The sequence below is a fragment of the Rattus norvegicus genome, chromosome X (genome assembly GCF_036323735.1).
Source record: "Rattus norvegicus strain BN/NHsdMcwi chromosome X, GRCr8, whole genome shotgun sequence".
NCBI lineage: Eukaryota > Metazoa > Chordata > Mammalia > Rodentia > Muridae > Rattus > Rattus norvegicus.
In genome coordinates, this window is record NC_086039.1 from 74,865,301 (window position 1) to 74,881,742 (window position 16,442).

The window sequence follows — 16,442 nt, forward strand, 5'->3', positions numbered from 1 at the left end:
TGTTCATTCCACCATGCTTGCCTCCCAAGGGCCCAACTTTCCCATACTCCCCACTCAGTTCAGAAGAAATTCACAGTTTTACAAATAGCTTCATGGTCAAGGCTTTGTATTACATAACCCCTTAGGAAAGCTATGAGATTACAAAATTTAGCTTTAAAAACAGTTGTTTTATGGGCAGCCAAGTCGTGACACTGTCATCTCATCTCACACCATGCTGACCTCATCCTCCACTGTGGGCCTCAGATGCTAATCAAGAAAGGCCTGGGCTTGGGGAGGTCCAGACACTCAAGAGCCAGTGAAGTTAACGCCTTGAAAGGGCGGTTTTCTATTCCCTTCCTGCGGCAATGAGGAAGACCAGGGAGCTGAGGAAATGTACCCTTCAGTACTCTGCTGTGGCGACTTGAAGCAACAGTGTATCTATGGGCATTGCTTTGATGGCACTGTGATGATTTGTCCAGCAAAATGTCCCATTGATCTAGAGCCACCTATCACTACTAGCACTCCCCTTCTTTACCAACCCCAGACTCTGGTGTGTTTATCAAGCTTCCCTCGGCACAACAAAATTCCTGCAAGTTAATTGTTGACTATTTGAGAAGTTCCAGTCCATGACCAGGCAGACACATGGCATTTTGGTCTTTGGTGTATGTGCCAAATGGCCATGGAATGAAGCACTTGGTGTGAAACCTCTCATCTCATTAAGATTCAGGAGTCAGGGATGGCAGGATGGCTCAACACATAAGGACTCTTGATGCCAAGCCTGACGATCCAAATTATTCCTGTAACCCACATTGTCTTAGTTGAGGTTACTATTGCTGTGATGGACACAGCAACTTGGGGAAGAAAGGGTTTATTTGGCTTACACTTCCACATCACTGTCCATTACTGAAGACAGTCAGGACAGGAACTCAAACAGGGCAGGAACCTAGAGGCAAGAGCTGATGCAGAGGCCATGGAGGAGTACTGCTTATTAGCTTGCTCCTCATGCCTTGCTCAGTTTGATTTCTTATAGAACACAGGACCACCACCCTAGGAATGGCACCCCCACACTGGGTTGAGCCCTTCCACATCAACCATTAGTTGACAAAATGCTCTAGAGCAGGACTATATGGAGGCATTAGCTTAACAATGGTTCCCTACTTTCAGATAACTCCAGCTCATATTAAATTGACATAAAACTAGCTGGCACACACATAGTAGAAGGAGAGAACCCAACTCTGGAAACTTGTCCTCTGACCTCCATATACACACCATGGCACACATATGTACATACAAATAATTAAAAATATCATCTGAAAACAAAATAAGATGTTTTAAAATTTAAAAAACACCTGAGCAAGATGGTTCAGTAGGTCAAAGCACCTTCCCTACAAACCTAGTGATCTGAGTCCAATTCTAAGAGCCTACAGAAAAACCCAGATAGAGTAGCGTACATCTATAATTCCAGCACTCACGTGAAGAGGTGGAAGGCAGAAACAGGCGTATCACCCAGAAGCTCTCTGTCCACCTTGTCTGTACTCAGAATCAAAACCAAACTGACTCCTGAAAGTTGTCCTCTGACCTACACACACTGTCCACACACAAACACTAACAATAATAAGATAAATTTAAAAAGAACCAGAAAGCACATGGCAGGGCCACTGAAGTCCCACTGTCCCCTTCAAGGATATACCACCAATAACCTACCTTCCTCTGACTAGGCTCTACCACTTCCCTGCAGCACACGAGCCTTTGGGAGACATTTAAAATCCAAACTATACCCTTTGGAGGTGTTCTTGTAAGAATCAGAGGGAGGGGCTCTCTGCTCCTCCCTGTTCCAGAGACAGCCGCCTCTTCTCATGCAGTGCCAGCCTCGTCTCATAGACAAGATGGTGAAGGTCGGAGTGAACGGATTTGGCCGTTTTGGGCGCCTGGTAACCAGGGCTGCCTACTGCTCTGCATCTGGCAAAGAGTAGATTGTTGCCATCAACGACCCCTTCATTGACCTCAACTACATGGTCTACATGTTCCAGTATGACTCTACCCATGGCAAGTTCAACGGCACAGTCAAGGCTGACAATGGGAAGCTTGTCATCAATGGGAAGCCCATCACCATCTTCCAGGAGTGAGATCCCACTAACATCAAATGGGGTGATGCTGGTACTGAGTATGTCATGGAGTCTACTGGCGTCTTCACCACCATGGAGAAGGCTGGGGCTCACTTGAAGGGTGGGGCCAAAAGGGTCATCATCTCCGCCCCTTCAGCCGATGCCCCCATGTTTGTGATGGGTGTGAACCATGAGAAATATGACAACTCCCTCAAGATTGTCAGCAATGCATCCTGCACCACCAACTGCTTAGCCCCCCTGGCCAAGGTAATCCATGACAACTTTGGCATCATGGAAGGGCTCATGACCACAGTCCTTGCCATCACTGCCACTCAGAAGACTGTGGATGGCCCCTCTGGAAAGCTGTGGCATGATGGCTGTGGGGCAACCCAGAACATCATCCCTGCATCCACTAGTGCTGCCAAGGCTGTGGACAAGGTCATCCCAGAGCTGAATGGGAAGCTCACTGGCATGGCCCTCCATGTTCCTAACCCCAATGTATCCGTTGTGAATCTGACATGCCGCCTGGAGAAACCTGCAAGTATGATGACATCAAGAAGGTGGTGAAGCAGGAGTCCGAGGGCCCACTAAAGGGCATCCTGGGCTACACTGAGGACCAGGTTGTCTCCTGCGACTTCAACAGCAACTCCCATTCTTCCACCTTTGATGCTGGGGCTGGCATTGCCCTCAATGACAACTTTGTAAAGCTCAATTCCTGGTATGACAATATGGCTACAGCAACAGGGTGGTGGACCTCATGGCCTACATGGCCTCCAAGGAGTAAGAAACCCTGGACCACTCACCCCAGCCCAGCAAGGACACTGAGAACAAGAGAGAGGCCCTCAGTTGCTAAGGAGTCCCCATCCCAACTCAGCCCCCAACACTGAGCATCTCCCTCACAATTCCATCCCAGACCCCATAATAACAGGAGGGGCCTGGGGAGCCCTCCCTTCCCTCTGGAATACCATCAGTAAAGTCTGCTGCACCCTCAAAAAAAAATCATGTGTCTTCCTTAACCCAGCTCTGCCTACTGTTGTAAGATTCTATGCGTATGTGGGTTTTAACTGTATATGTGTAAGTGCATGGGAGGCCAGAACAGTCCTCTGGATACTCCTAGAACTGGGATTACAGCCCTTTGTGAGCCATCACATAAGTGCTGGGAACCAGCAAGTGCTCTTAAGGGCTGCACCAGCTCTCCAGCTCCCTTTTCTATGTTATTTTGAGACATGGTTGTTCACTGAACTTGGAGCTCATCACTTAGCAAGTTTGACTGGACAGTGAGTTCTAGGGAACTGCCTGTCTCATTCTCTCAGAGTCCAGGGTTTTATATCAATGCTTCAGGTCGGAGCTCAGGTCCCCATACTTGCCTGGCAGGCACTTTTCTCACTGAGCCATGTCCCCAGCCCTTGTGTTTCATAAATAATTCAGCCAAAGCCATGACTAGTGCTTTCGCGGCAAGTGCTAGAACTATAAGCCACCTCTAGCAGTCTCTTCTCAGCTAGTTAGTTGTCCTGTATGCCATTGCTGACTGTTGTCTGCTTTGGCCTTGTTTGCTTTGCTGAGACTCTTACAGCCGGTCCTGAGGGAAAGCCATGGCTCAGGAGCTCTGAGGACAGAGGAGACACAGAGGTTCCTGTCTACAGCATCAAGTGCTGCGAATAACAACGTATTCCTCAGATGTCACCTGTAAATTAAATGATGAACACACACACACACACACACACACACACACACACACACACACACACACACGAGCTGAATTCAAGCTAACTGCATTCCCCTCTTATTTATACAAAGAGATGCAGAGATGCTCTAAGGTTACCTCAGTCTTTTCCTGGTATCTCTGTCTCCCACCTACTGTTAGGCTAAAATAACCAGCTCTCAACGAGGCAGGGGCAGGAGAGGCAGCAGCCTGGTATGCATGGAGATTCAGGCCAGGTAGTGCCAAAAAGAAAGACTGCAGTCAAGGTTGCAAGAAGAGACCTTTAATTAAAACTGTCAAGCTACCTTCACTCTCCCCACCCCCAATTCTAAGGTCCAGAGAGAAAAGAAAATCCCTCTGAGATGAGTCCCACATCTCACCTATCTGCCCAGTCCCCTGCAGTGACACTGAGGAACAAGTCTCCTTTGCCTCTGTCACCTTTCCAACCATCATGTCTATTTTTCGTTCAAATTATCAGAGACTTACCTAAATTCATAGACTTATATACATACAGTACGAAAACAGTAAACCTACAACTCTTGATTTTACACAGCCATATGCAAACGTCTGCACACCATCACAAGTATAAACAGAGGCACTCTTCATGTTGGGGAAAGCGAAGCATCGTCTCTGTCCACACTATTTCCCTCAATACCCAGCGCTACTTGCACACAAGCCACCATTGATAGTCACATTCAGTGTCACACACACATCACCCTGAGATGTGGTGCAGGTCGCTAGCATTAGAGCCACATTCCATAGTGCCCCATTCCTCTCAGAGAACTAACAGATCGTTTCACAGAGATGTCATCACCTGACGACTAATGTCAAGTTACAGCCAGAATAAATGGCCCATTACCTCCGCCATTACAGGTAGGCCCACAGGAAAATGACAGCGGAGACAAAAGAGACTTGTTCCTCAGCGTCACTGCAGGAGACTGAGCAGAAAGGTAAGATGCAGGGCTCATCTCAGACAGAGGGATTTTCTTTCTTCTCTGGACCCTAGTATTGGGGGTGGAGAGATGGAAGGGAGTTTGACTTTTTAAAGACTTCCTGAGCTCTGGGTACCTAGGACAAAAGGAAAAGAGGAGGGGAGGGGAAGGAATCACTGTTGCTTCCTTTATTTCAGTGCTGGGAATGGAAGCCAGTCTCAAGCACACCAGGCAAGTACTCTGCCACTGAGTGACACTTGACTAAGGGCTAATGTTTTAAATTGCGTCCATCCTTGTCAGGATGATACTGCCTCTCTTGAATAAAGCCTGAACATTCTACAGATCGTGGCTTTCTTAGCTATCACTGACGCCAGACTCAGATTGAAATTGTACCCCCAACATTTGATATGACTCTGTGACAGTAAGCAAGTGGCTTTAACCTCTCCACATTCAGTTTTAACATGTGTTCAAAAAAAGAATTGAGATAATGAAAGCATCTACTTCATGGTGTGATGTGACTTAAATGTGAGGCACTTCCGGAAGTACCTGGAGCTTCAGATGCCCAATCAATGAGTTCTATAACACTCATGTCCCCGGGCCCCCACGTCCTTCCTATTGCTTGCCCGCCCAGGGCTGACAGTGTGGTCTCCCTGTTTCTGAAAGACAGGCCTTCTAAAGCCCAGAGAGAGTAAGAGCAGCTCAGTGCCACAGAAGGGTGAGTAAGGCTAGAGCTGCTTCCTTCAGACTGACCCCACCGGAAGCCAACCTTCTTATGTTCTTCACCCGTTGCCCAGGTGCAAAATGTAGAATGTGGTTTTGGTTTGGAGTTTGTTTTTTGTTTGTCTTATTTTGTTTTGTTTTGGGAGAGAGGGTTTCTCTGTGTAGCCTTAGCTGTCCTAGAACTTGCTCTGTAAACTAGGTTGGCCTCGAACTCAGAACTCAGAGATCTGCCTTCCTCTGCCTCCACAGTGCTGGGATTAAAGGCATGCACCACCATCGTCCACCTCAGAATGTCATTTTGAAAGATTTATTTTTATTATTTTTTAATAATTTTTATTTTTATTATTTATTTTTATTATTTTTTATTTATTTCATGTATGTGAGTGTAGTGTCGCTGTCTTCAGACACACCAGAGGAGGGCATCAGATCCCATTACAAATGGTCGTGAGCCACCATGTGGTTGCTGGGAATTGAACTCAGGACCTCTGGAAGAGCAGTCAGTGCTGTAGATCTCTCCTGAGAGACACAGCCAGAATACAGCAAATACAGAGGCGAATGCCAGCAGCAAACCACTGAACTGAGAATAGGTCCCCTATTGAAGGAATCAGAGAAAGAACTGGAAGAGCTTGAAGGGGCTCGAGACCCCAAAAGTACAACAATGCCAAGCAACCAGAGCTTCCAGGGACTAAGCCACTACCTAAAGACTATACATGGACTGACCCTGGACTCTGACCCCATAGGTAGCAATGAATATCCTAGTAAGAGCACCAGTGGAAGGGGAAGCCCTGGGTCCTGCTAAGACTGAACCCCCAGTGAACTAGTCTATGGGGGGAGGGCGGCAATGGGGGGAGGGTTGGGAGGGGAACACCCATAAGGAAGGGGAGGGGGGAGGGGGATGTTTGCCCGGAAAGCGGGAAAGGGAATAACACTCGAAATGTATATAAGAAATACTCAAGTTAATAGAAAAAAAAATAGCCAGAGGCTGGAAAGATACCATGTCCTTCAACAGAGGAATGGATACAGAAAATGTCCATTTACAACATGGAGTACTACTCAGCTATTAAAAACCATGACAACATGAAATTCTTAGGCAAATGAATGGAACTAGAAAATATCACCCTGCCTTGTTGAGCACAATGTGAGGAAAAGCCCTTGGTCCTGCCAAAGATGGACACCCCAGTTTAGGGGAATATCAGGGTGGGGAGGCAGGAAGTTCCGGGTACTTTGGGGGAACACCCTAATAGAAGCAGGGGGAGGGGATAGAATAGAGGGGTTGTGGATTGGAAACTGTGAAAGAGTTTAAAATTTTCATTTGAAATGAAATTTTTAAAAATCCAATAAAAAGGGAAAAATATCCTGAGAGAGTTAACCCAATCACAAAAAAACACACATGGTATGCACTCAATGATATGTGAATATTAGACCAAAAGCTAGGACTAAAAAAAAAATTAAAAAAAAAAGAAATATTACTTAAAATACAGACAGCAAATGTCTGGGCCAATGGATAAAATGCTCACCTCAAACACTTGATGACCTGAGTTCAAGCCCCAGGACCCATGTAAGGTGGGAAGGAGACAACTAACTCCACAAAGTCATACATTCACCTCCATGTGTGTGTTGTGCACACACACACACACACACACACACACACACACACACACACACACAAATAATTATTATTATTGTTGTTGTTTAAAATTTATTTAAATTTGGGGTTGGGGATTTAGCTCAGTGGTAGAGCGCTTGCCTAGGAAGCGCAAGGCCCTGGGTTCGGTCCCCAGCTCCGAAAAAAAAAAAAAAAAAAAGAATAAATTAGCAACACCAGTCAGCTTAATCTCAAAAAAGTCCCAAATGGAGCTTCAATCTCTGAATCAGTTATGGCTGCAGATCTGAGAATTGTGGTTGTGTTATTGAACTTGGGGATAACAACCTCTGTTCCAAGTCAGGTCCAACCGCCCATCCTCAATAAGTCAACTAGAAGAGTCAAATGAAAAGTGGAAGCCAGAAGCCAGAAGCCAGATAGGGTGGTGCACACCTTTAATCTCAGCACTTAAGACGCAGAGGGGGAATAGAACTCTGAGTTCCAGGCCAGTCTGATCTACACAATGAGTTCCAAGTTTATAGTGAGACCTTGTCTTGAAAAGGAGTAGGAACCAGATATGCATTCGATGTTGGCACATTGGCTAGAATGTCAGAGATCCAGCACACATGGCCATACTGAGTCATCTCCTTTCTCTGCTCTCCATTGTTTTAACCTCTACATTTATGTCATGTGTACGAGGGTTTTGCCTGTGCATGGACGTTTATGTGCCATGTACAGGCAGTGCCATTGGAGGCCAGAAGAGGGTGTCAGATCCCGAGACAGAAGTGACAGACAGTTATCCTCTGAAAGATCTAGTCCTCGGAAAGAGCAACTAACAGGCTTAACCACGGAGCCATACCTCCAGCCCTTCTGCTTTCAACTTTTAATTTGGTTCTTTTAATTGGTTTATTGAGGATGGGTGGCCAGACCTGACTTGGGACACAGGTTGTTCAAAAACAGTTGGTGACACTGAGAATGTTAAAAGACAGTCTGTGTGGTGGTACATGCTTTAATCCCAGCATTCTGGAGGCAGAGGCAGGTGAAACTCTGAGTTGGCGGCCAGCCTGGTTTATAGAGTGAGTTCCAGGACAACCAGGGTTATTTAGAGAAACCCTGTCTGTCTTGAAAATTAAAAAGAAAAAAAAGAATGCTGAAGGATAAAAAATACAAACCCTTGTGGAAATGTGTGATTTCTTTCCCCTAGACTCAACACCCTAGCTTCATCCCAAGCGCTGCAACAGAACACCGGTTGCAGCCTTCTCTCCTCCCTGACCACATCTCCTGTGGATTCAGAGAGCATTTCCTCCTAACTTCCCTCCCCCAACTCATCACTGCATCCCAGCCCCCACCTTCAGCAGGTACCCTCTGCTAAACCACAGGTCACACCTGCCAGCAAACCAGGCAGGCTACCACAGACCTTCTCTTCTCTTTCTGTTCCACCAGAGCCAATCCCCCAAGCTTCACCCTAGCACTGCAACAGGACCCTAGCTTTGGCTTTCCCTCCCTACTGCCACATGTCCTGTGGCTCCCACAGTCTATCCCCTTGTAACCTACCTCCTCCTTCTAGTTGTTGACTCCCAATCCCCATCTCCAGAAGGTACCCGCTGCTAACCCAAGTGCAGCTCTTCCCAGGGCAACAAGTAAGCTGAAGGCAGACCTGTACCTCTCCTACTGTGTCTGAGATCCAAATCACCCTAGTCTCCTCTCCTGCTCTGTAGCTGAAAACCTGCTGTGGTCTCCCTTTCCTCTATCTCATCCCCCAAAGGATTGCAAAGACCTTCTCCTCCAACATTCTTTCCCTAACTCATACCAGTTACCCAGCGTCTTACCCCAGCCGGCATTCCCTGTGAACATACCAGCTGAACAGGCCAGGAAAACAGACACTACACAGTCATAACTCTCTATGAAAATCCAGAGAGGAAACAGAAACCAAGGAACAAAATTGTCTACCCAACAGTGAAACCCAGAAATCAGCACCTGGACTATAATTACCCCAAAGCCAGATGCTGAGACACTGGTATAAAAACACAATCAATAATAGCCAGAGCAGTATATCTCCTCCAGAGCCAAACTATCCTACCACTGCATGCCCTGAATATTCCAACATACATGAAGCACAAGAAAAAGACTTTAAAGCCACTCTTATGTATGTAATAGAGATGCTTAAAGAGGAAATGAATAAATCCCTTAAAGAAATTCAGGAAAACAAACTGTAAGAAAATGAATAAAACTGTCCAAGATATGAAATTGGAAATAAAAGCAACAAAGAAAACACAAACTGAAAGAATTAGGGAAATGAAAAATGTAAGATCTTGAAGAAGAACTATCTAAACAACCTTCGCCAACAGAATACAAGATACAGAATAAAGAATCTCAACCATTGAAGATATGATAAGAAAAATGGATAGATCAAAGAATATGTCAAACCTACAAAATTCCTGACACATAATATCAGGAAAATCTGGGATGCTATGAAAAGGCCAAACCTAAGAATAATAGGAATAAAGGAAGGAGAAGAACTTCAGCTCCAAGGCCCAGGAAATATTTGCAACAAAACCATAGAAGAAACATAAAGAAACATAACATAGGTCTCCTAACATAAAGAAGGAGACACCTATAAAGATAGAAGAACCATACAGAACACCAAGTAGATTGGACCAGAAAAGAAAGTCCTCTCAGCACATAATATTCAAAACACTAAATATACAAAACCAAGAAAGAATATCAAAAGCTGCAAGGGGAAAAGACCAAGTAACATATAAAGGCAGACCTGTCAGAATTACACCTGACTTCTCAATGGAGGTTTTAAAAGAAATGGATAATTTTCTTGATAGGTACCACTTACAAAAGTTAAATCAAGATCAGAGCAACAATTAAATAGAGCTAGAACCCCTAGCGAAATAGAAATAGTCATTAAAAGTCTCCCAAGAAATAAAAGCCAAAGGCCAGGTGGTTTTAGTTCAGAATTCTACTAGACTTTTAAAGGAGAGTTAACACCAATACTCCTCAAGTTATACTACAAAATAGAAACAGAAGGGACTTTGTCCAATTCATTTTATGAGACCACAGTTACCATGATACCTACACAACATAAAGACTCACAAAGAAAGGGAATTACAGACCAATTTTCCTTGTGAACATTGATGCAAAAATACTCATTAAATTACTTGCAAACTAAATCCAAGAATACATAGAAAAGATCATCCATAATGATCAAGTAGGCTTTTTTCCAGGAATGCAAGATGGTTCAACATACAAAAAATCAGCAAATATAATCCACCATATAAATAAATGAAAGAAGAAACACATAATCATTTCAATCCATAAGAAAACCACCTTAGACAAAATTCCACACCATTCATGATAAAATCTTTGAAGAGATTAGAGATACAAGGAACTTACTGAACTATAATAAAGGCAATTTATAATAAGCCTAGAGCCAACATCAAATTAAATGGAGAAAAACAGCAATTCCACTAAAATCAGGAACAAGAAAAGATGGTCCACCTTATTCATCCCTAGTCAATATAGTACTCAAAGTCTTATCTAAAGTGGTGAAACAATTGAAGGAAATCAAGGGAATACTAATTGGAAAGGAAAAGTCAAAGTATCTTTATTTGCAGATGATATGATAGCATACATAAGTGACCCACCAGGGAACTCCTACAGCTGATAAACAATTTCAGAATACAAACTTAACTCAAAACAAATCAGTATCCCTCCTATACACAAATGACAAATGGACTGAGAGAGAAAACAGGGAAACAACACAAGAGCCTGGAATAATGTGAATATTGTGGAATAACTCTACCCAAGTAAGTAAAAGATCTGTCTGATAAAAACTTCAACTCTTTGAAGAAAGAAATTGAAGAAGATCTCAGAAGATGGAAAGATCTCCCATGCTCATGGATCAATAGGATTAACATAGTAAAAATGACCATCCTACCAAAAGCAATCTACAGATTCAAAGCAATCCTCATTTCAACACAATTCTTAACAGATCTTGAAAGGACAATTCTCAACGTTATATGGAAAAACAAAAAACCAGGATAGCTAAAACAATCCTATACCAAAGAACTTCCGGAGGTATCACCATCCTTGATTTCAAGCTGTACTACAGAGCTACCTCATGGAATTGGCATTAAAAACAGACATGATGATCAATGGAATTCAAGTGAAGACCCAGAAATAAATCCATATACACATGAATACCTAATCTATGATAAAGAAGCCTAAAATATACATTGGAAAAATGTCAGCATCTTCAACAAATGGTGCTGGTCTAACTGGATGCCAGCATGTAGAAGTATGTAAATAGTTCCATACTTATCACCCTGTACAAAACTCAATTCCAAATGGATCAAAGACCTCAACATAAAACCAGATACACTGAACTTGATAGAAGAGAAAGTGGGTAATACCCTCGAACCCCAACATGGGCACAGAAGACAATTTCCTGAACAGAATACTGCTAAATCCCGGAAAGGGCGGCGCATATCTTCCTGGTTGCTGCCGCCGCAGAGAGCTCGTGGGCAGCACCCCGTGAGCAAACTTGAGCCTCGGGACCACAGGTAAGACCAACTTTTCTGCTGCAAGTGACCTGCCTGGTGAACTCAAGACACAGGCCCACAGGAACAGCTGAAGACCTGTAGAGAGGAAAAACTACACGCCCGAAAGCAGAACACTCTGTCCCCATAACTGGCTGAAAGAAAACAGGAAAACAGGTCTACAGCACTCCTGACACACAGGCTTATAGGACAGTCTAGCCACTGTCAGAAATAGCAGAACAAAGTAACACTAGAGATAATCTGATGGCGAGAGGCAAGCGCAGGAACCCAAGCAACAGAAACCAAGACTACATGCCATCATCGGAGCCCAATTCTCCCACCAAAATAAACATGGAATATCCAAACACACCAGAAAAGCAAGATCTAGTTTCAAAATCATATTTGATCATGATGCTGGAGGACTTCAAGAAAGACGTGAAGAACTCCCTTAGAGAACAAGTAGAAGCCTACAGAGAGGAATCGCAAAAATGCCTGAAAGAATTCCAGGAAAACTTAAATAAACAAGTAGAAACCCATAGAGAGGAGACACAAAAATCCCTGAAAGAATTCCAGGAAAACACAATCAAACAGATGAAGGAATTAAAAATGGAAATAGAAGCAATCAAGAAAGAACACATGGAAACAACCCTGGATATAGAAAACCAAAAGAAGAGACAAGGAGCTGTAGATACAAGCTTCACCAACAGAATACAAGAGATGGAAGAGAGAATCTCAGGAGCAGAAGATTCCATAGAAATCATTGACTCAACTGTCAAAGATAATGTAAAGCAGAAAAAGCTACTGGTCCAAAACATACAGGAAATCCAGGAATCAATGAGAAGATCAAACCTAAGGATAATAGGTATAGAAGAGAGTGAAGACTCCCAGCTCAAAGGACCAGTAAATATCTTCAACAAAATCATAGAAGAAAACTTCCCTAACCTAAAAAAAGAGATACCCATAGGCATACAAGAAGCCTACAGAACTCCAAATAGATTGGACCAGAAAAGAAACACCTCCCGCCACATAATAGTCAAAACACCAAACGCACAAAATAAAGAAAGAATATTAAAAGCAGTAAGGGAAAAAGGTCAAGTAACATATAAAGGCAGACCTATCAGAATCACACCAGACTTTTTGCCAGAAACTATGAAGGCCAGAAGATCCTGGACAGATGTCATACAGAACCTAAGAGAACACAAATGCCAGCCCAGGTTACTGTATCCTGCAAAACTCTCAATTAACATAGATGGAGAAACCAAGATATTCCATGACAAAACCAAATTTACACAATATCTTTCTACAAATCCAGCACTACAAAGGATAATAAATGGTAAAGCCCAACATAAGGAGGCAAGCTATACCCTAGAAGAAGCAAGAAACTAATCGTCTTGGCTACAAAACAAAGAGAAGAAAAGCACACAAACATAACCTCACATCCAAATATGAATATAACAGGAAGCAGTAATCACTATTCCTTAATATCTCTCAATATCAATGGCCTCAACTCCCCAATAAAAAGACATAGATTAACAAACTGGATACGCAACAAGGACCCTGCATTCTGCTGCCTACAGGAAACACACCTCAGAGACAAAGACAGACACTACCTCAGAGTGAAAGGCTGGAAAACAACTTTCCAAGCAAATGGTCAGAAGAAGCAAGCTGGAGTAGCCATTCTAATATCAAATAAAATCAATTTTCAATTAAAAGTCATCAAAAAAGATAAGGAAGGACACTTCATATTCATCAAAGGAAAAATCCACCAAGATGAACTCTCAATCCTAAATATCTATGCCCCAAATACAAGGGCACCTACATATGTAAAAGAAACCTTAATAAAGCTCAAAACACACATTGCACCTCACACAATAATAGTGGGAGATTTCAACACCCCACTCTCATCAATGGACAGGAGCCGGATGTAGATCGCTCCTGAGAAACACAGCCAGAATACAGCAATACAGAGGCGAATGCCAGCAGCAAACCACTGAACTGAGAATAGGACCCCCGTTGAAGGAATCAGAGAAAGAACTGGAAGAGCTTGAAGGGGCTCGAGACCCCATATGTACAACAATGCCAAGCAACCAGAGCTTCCAGGGACTAAGCCACTACCTAAAGACTATACATGGACTGACCCTGGACTCTGACCTCATAGGTAGCAATGAATATCCTAGTAAGAGCACCAGTGGAAGGGGAAGCCCTGGGCCCTGCTAAGACTGAACCCCCAGTGAACTAGACTGTTGGGGGGAGGGCGGCAATGGGGGGAGGGTTGGGAGGGGAACACCCATAAGGAAGGGGAGGGGGAGGGGGATGTTTGCCAGGAAACCAAAGAATTATTATTAAGTATTAAATAAATTAAAAAAAAAGAATACTGCTAAAACACACAGTAAGATCAACAATAATAAATGAGACCTCATGAAACTGAAAAGGTTCTGTAAAGCAATGGACACCATCATTTGGACAAATCAGTAGCCTAGAGAATGGGAAAAGATTTTTACCAACCCCACATTCAATAGAGAACTAATATCCAAAATCTACAAAGAGCTCAAAAAGCCAGACAGTCCAATTTAAAAATGGGGACTGGCTCAGCAGTTAAGAGCGTTGACGACTAAAGGATCCAGGTTCAATTCCAGCACCCACACTGTAATTCCAGTTCCAGGGAATCTGACACCCTCACATATGCATACATGCAGGCAGAACACCAATGTATGTAAAACAAAAATAAATAAATCATTTAAATGTTTGTTTAAATGGGGGAACAAATCAATTCAGGAATCTCAAATGGCTCAGCAGCACTTCCAGAAATGTTCAACGCCCTTAGCCATCAGGGATGTGCAAGTCAAAGCTACTTTGAGATTCCGTCTTATATATGTCACAATGGCTAAGATCTAAGACCAATAGCACGGGTGACAGTTCATCCTGTCGAGAATGTGGAGCAAGGGGAACGTTTCCTCCATTGCTGGTAGGAGTACAAACTTTTACAGTCACTTTGGAAATCAATAAAGTAATTCCGAATGATATTCTGATACATCAGTCATCATCAGAGATGTTTCCTCTGGCAGCAGATGGGAACAGATGCAGAAATCCACAGCTAGGCATTATGAAGAAAGGGAGTCTAAATGGGAGGTTTCCATCAAATCCTTTCCTCAAAGCTCAGGGAATCCTGTGGAAGAGGAGGTGGGAAGAATGTTAGAACCAGAGGGGATATCCCAAAGGACACCAGGAGGACAAAACCCTCTGAATCAACTAGGCAGAGCGCGTATGTGCTCACAGAGACTGAAGCAGCAAGCACAGGACCTGTACCGGTCTGCACCGGGTCCTCTGGGTACATAGCACAGCTATTAGCTTAGCATGTTATGGGACTCCTAACTGTGAGAACGAATGAATCTTTGACTCTTTTGTGTGTTCTTGGGGCTCTTTTCCTCCTGTTGGGTTGCTGTGTCCAGACTCGATGTGATAGTTTTTGCTTCATCATATTATATTTTATTTTGTCATATTTTGTTGTTATCTTAGAAGCCTGATCTTTCCTAATGAGAGACAGAAAGAGAATAGATCTAGAGGAGAGAGGAGAAGAAACTGGGAGGAGTAGAGGGAGGAGAAACTATAATCAGAATATACTGTATGGGGAAAGAAGCTATGTTCAATAAGAAAAAATGTATAAAAAAAAAGGCAAGTGGAATTGATTTCATCATAGACATCTACACCCTTTATAGTGCCTGCTTCTCGAAGCGGTTTCATCTACATTTTTTTTCATTTGACTCTCATTAGGAGAATTAGACTTTAACAATTGAAATTGTTCCTTTTTTGGTTACTATTTTCTTCTTTTGGAAGTGATCCTTCTGATCGTGAGAAAAAGATTCTTCCCATCTTTGCCTCAGGGTACATTCATTACAAAAGTCACCTTAGCCCAGAATGGATCCAGGACCCCTCCCTAGATCATGAATCTACATCACCATAAACTTTTGTTTTGTTGTTGTTGGGACAGAGTCTCAAGCAGTCTCATCTTGAACTCCCGATCCCCCTGCCTCCACCTCCGAAGTGTTGAGACTGCAAGTGTGAGGAACTGCGCTGAACACTTTGGATAGTGTCTTATTTGCTTGTTCATTCCCTCACTGGCTGTGCAGTTCTGGATGGGCTCACACTCTCAAATCCTGCAAGTGCTGGAATTACCCGGGAGTGCCAGCACCACAGGCTTACTCTTGGAAGAGTAATTCCAAGACAATATGTCCTTTCATTAATACATATTCTAATAAGGACTCTACCCTTTTAAGGATTTTTAATTTTTAAAAATTATGTGATGTGTACGTGTGTGTGTGTGTGTGTGTGTGTGTGTGTGTGTGTACGTGCACACACATGTGTTTGGATTTCTGTGGACACCAGAAGATGACATCAGAGCTCCTTGTGCAGGAATTGCAGGCATATGTGAGCCAATGTGGGTGGTAGGAACAGAACTTGGGTCCTACTCAGTCTTCAGCGCTGAGCTCCCAGCCTCCAGATTCCACCTTTTGCATGTGTGGGTCCATTACAACTGGATAACTTGCATGGATGATAGCTTGCATCTGTGTTCTCTGTTGCTGAAAGCATTATTACTTTTGAGTGCCTACATGTGTCAGGCATTGTGCTTGGACCTGGAGGTTCCGTCTGAGCTAGAGAAACACAGCAGGAACAAGCCACAATGATGTTCCAAACTAAGAATTGCTATGGGTCATGGAAGTGATCACAGGGTGTACATGGGAGCCTAAGAGCAGGGCCTCAAATTGCACTGGTTGGGAGGAAGCTTGTTTACTCATTTTTACGGTAACCCTGAATTTGAACTTGCGGCTCGGCGGGGTCTCCAGCAGGAGGCGCAGTAAAGGCGCAGAGGGGTAGGAT

The 16,442-nt window shown here is 43.6% G+C and overlaps 1 pseudogene; it reads left to right on the forward strand.

The window, feature by feature from the left end:
• The first annotated feature begins 1,865 nt into the window (after positions 1–1,865).
• Gapdh-ps6 (Glyceraldehyde-3-phosphate dehydrogenase, pseudogene 6) lies at positions 1,866–2,868 on the forward strand (annotated as a pseudogene).
• Positions 2,869–16,442: the final 13,574 nt, after the last annotated feature.